Raw genomic sequence first — 3,894 nt, forward strand, 5'->3', positions numbered from 1 at the left:
TATGATCTGGACATATATGTCCAGATCATATGGGTATGATCTGGACAATGGACGCCTATGTGACCAGCCCCTGGTGAAGACCCTGGGTTCTAAGTCTTTAATGTGCTTCTCTGGAAGACAGCACTTCCCATGTGTTGTCAGGACACATTGCTGTGGAAATTAAGTGTGTCCTCTGCAACCTCACTGGAAGAGAATGCTGCTTGGAAACTTGCATCTAATTTTCTTCCAAATTCTTTCCTTTCTCTGACTTTGTGTTTTATCCTTTAACTGTAAGAAATGTTAGCTATGAGTACAACAATATTTTGAGTCCTTGGGGTCATTCTGCAAATGCTGAACCTTGGGGATCCCTGAAATCCCCCTGACGTAGTAATGTAGGCCCAGAGTTACAAAGGATGTTTTAAGTAACTTGTAACACACTTCATCTACATAGAAGTGTCTATGAAAGAGCACGTGTGGTGAGTGGGTTAATAGGAGTGTTTAGAAGAAACCCAGCATTGGAAATGGACCAGATTATCCCTCCCCCAAAGTCAGTATCTTATCCCTTCTCCTCTCCCAAAATGCATAAGTGAAGAACAGCCTTTCACATATAACCTATCATTTCAATTTCTTACCCTCTAAAGCCTTATAGGTTTTTAATATGATGTATATGAGGAATATGTTTAATGTATATGGGTTAGGAAGCATCATATAATGAACACTAGGAATCTACCCTTTCACACCAGATGTCTACCTTATCCCTCTACTGAATCTATTTGAGCATTTCTTTCTCACCCTATTGATTCTCTAGCCTCCTCCTCCAAGATAATAATTATTCTAAACTTTGTGTCTATTATTCATTTGATATATTTTTTTTAAGAGAGAGTCTCTGTTGCCCAGGCTGAAGTGCAGTGGTGAGATCTCAGCTTACTGCAACCTCCGCCTCCTGGGTTCAAAAGATTCTCCTGCCTCAGCCTCCCATGTAGCTGGGATTACAGGTGCACACCACAACACCCAGGTAATTTTTGTATTTTTAGTGGAGATGAGGTTTCACCATATTGGCCAGGCTGGTCTTGAACTCCTGACCTCAGATAAGCCCCTGACCTCGGCTTCTCAAAGTGCTAGGATTATAGGCATGAGCCACTGCTTCCAGCCTTCATTTGCTTTTAAAAATAGATTCGGCCGGGCGCGGTGGCTCAAGCTTGTAATCCCAGCACTTTGGGAGGCCGAGGCGGGTGGATCACGAGGTCAAGAGATCGAGACCATCCTGGTCAACAAGGTGAAACCCCGTCTCTACTAAAAATACAAAAAATTAGCTGGGCCTGGTGGCGCGTGCCTGTAGTCCCAGCTACTCAGGAGGCTGAGGCAGGAGAATTGCCTGAACCCAGGAGACGGAGGTTGCGGTGAGCCGAGATCGCGCCATTGCACTCCAGCCTGGGTAACAAGAGCGAAACTCCGTCTCAAAAAAAATAAAAATAAAAATAGATTCAATAACATATGATATATCTTTATTTCTTAATTTCACTTCTTTTTTAACATCAACAAAATGGTATCTTAGTATTCATAGTTGTATAAAACTTGTTCTTTTCACCAACTAGTTTCTTTTCAATCGCCATAGATGCTACTGCATGTGACCGTAGTGCACTCATTTTCATTGCTGTATTTATTTGTATTTGTATTTGTATTTGTATTTCCTTTCTTCCATTATGAACATTTAGGTTCCAATTTTTATTACTAAGAAAAATGCAGTTATGAACAACTTTGTGAATGTCTCTAGCTGCACATTTGTGACATTTTCCCTAGGGTACATACCTGGGAAGATACTTGTTGAATGCTGAAGTTTACATCGTGTTGTGTCAAAAAATTTCCTCAAATTTCTTGGAGAAATTTATAGCATAACATCATTTAAGAGCTTGGTCTCTCCTCTCTACCACTTGGTATTATCATACCTCTTAATTTATTTTCAATTTAGTCTCTATAGAATGGCAAATTATTGTGGTTAAAATGTGAATTGTTTTCTGACTGAGGATGAGATTAGTGTGTATGTCATCAGTGTTTCCTAGTCTGTGAAATCATTGTTTACGTCATTTGTCCAGTTTCCATTGGACTATTTGTTACTGTTTGTTTAGGGTTCTTTTGTTAACAAGCATTGTTTTATCTTCTAGTGTGCTGTTTATGGTTTTTTTGTTTGTTTGTTTGTTTGTTTGTTTTTGTCTTTTGTTTCTTTTTGAGACAGAGTCTCAATCTGTAGCCCAGGCTGAAGTGCAGTGATGCCATCTCAGCTCACTGCAGCCTCCACCTCCCAGGCTCAAGCAATTTTCCTGCCTCAGCCTCCCAAGTAGCTGGGACTACATGTGCACATCACCATGCCTGGCTATTTTTTGTAATTGTTTTTGTAGAGACAAGGTTTCTTCATGTTTCCCAGGCTGGTCTCAAACTGCAGGGCTCAAGTGATCCAACTGCCTTGCCTTCCCAAAGTGCAAGCCACCAAACCAAGCCTTATGTTTGTATTTTTTATAGTGTCTTGACTCACAAGTTTTTCCCTTGGATCTTCAGTTGACTTCTTGTTAAGAATTGTAGATTTTGTGATATGTTGTTGGTCATAAGAGCATTTCCTAATATGTTTCCCTAAATCTATTATAACAGCTTTCTTGAGGTGTGATTTCTGTAAAAGAAGCCAAGTGTATTTAAAATGCACAATCTGACAAGTTTCAACTCATATTTGAATACATGAAACCATCACCAAAATCAATAGAGCGGATTCCTCACCCCCAATGCTTAGTGCTTTCTATTCCCTTCTTCTTCTCCTCCTCCCACCTCGTTATCCACAACCAAGGATCTGCACTCTGTCACTGTAGATTAGCTGGCATCCTGTAAAATTTTATATAAATGTAATAATAACGTTTACACATTTTTGGCCATTTTCATTCTGCATAGTTATTGGAGATTTGTTTAACTTGTTTCATGTACCTACTGTTCATTCATTTTTACTGCTGAGTAATATTTTATTGGATGGATATTTAAAAACTTGTTGGTTAGTTCAAGTTTTGGTGGTTGTGTTACTTACAGTTTTTAGCTATTTCAAATAAATCTGCTTTGAACATTCATGTACCACACTTGTATGATCATGCATTTAATTTCCATTGGGTAGCTGTCTAGGTATAGAATGGCTGGATCATCTGCAGGTACATGTTTAACACTCTCAAAAACAGAAAAACTCGTTTTTAAATTCATTGGACTATTTTACATTTTCACCAGCTAGTGTTTGAGTGTTCTAATGTGTTCATATCCTTGCCAACACTTTTTATGGTGAAACTTTTTAAATTATTTAAATTTAATACATTAACAATTGTGTTCTAATAAAGTGTTATTACTTATAAATTAACATTTTAAGTTTTATTTCATTAATGATCCATAGTGTTGAACAGTTTTTCAAGTGCCAATTTGCCATTCTTATACTTTTTTGGTGAAATGTCTGTTTAAATAATATTTTGCCCAAGTTTTAAAAATTGGATTAACTGACTTGTCATAGTTCTTAAGATAGCATAGATACTAGTTTTTTGTTTGATATAATTTGCAATGATTTGTTTCTCCCAGTATTTGGCTTGTGTTTTCATTTTTTTAAGTGTGTTTCAAAGAGCAAAATTTGTTGCTGTAGTTGTTTTAATTTTGAAAAGTTTAATTCTTTAATTTCTTATTTATGGATTGTGTTTTTAATTTGAAATCTAAGAAATATTTGCCTAACCTAAGGCCACAATAACTTTCTCCTATGCTTTTTTTTTTTTTTTTGCTGTTGTTTGTAGATTTTTAAATTTATAGAATTTTAAAATAGGTTTTATATGATTTTCTAAGTTTTAAATTTAAATATATCTTTTTTTTTTTTTTTTTTTTTTTTTTTTTTTTTTTATAATATTTTTT

The 3,894-nt window shown here is 36.2% G+C and overlaps 1 pseudogene; it reads left to right on the forward strand.

The window, feature by feature from the left end:
• LOC116562115 overlaps positions 1-3,894 on the forward strand; it is an 83,798-nt pseudogene that overhangs the window by 12,633 nt on the left and 67,271 nt on the right.

This window comes from Sapajus apella, unplaced genomic scaffold (genome assembly GCF_009761245.1).
Source record: "Sapajus apella isolate SASKATOON/1434 unplaced genomic scaffold, GSC_monkey_1.0 scaffold31, whole genome shotgun sequence".
NCBI classification, from domain to species: domain Eukaryota; kingdom Metazoa; phylum Chordata; class Mammalia; order Primates; family Cebidae; genus Sapajus; species Sapajus apella.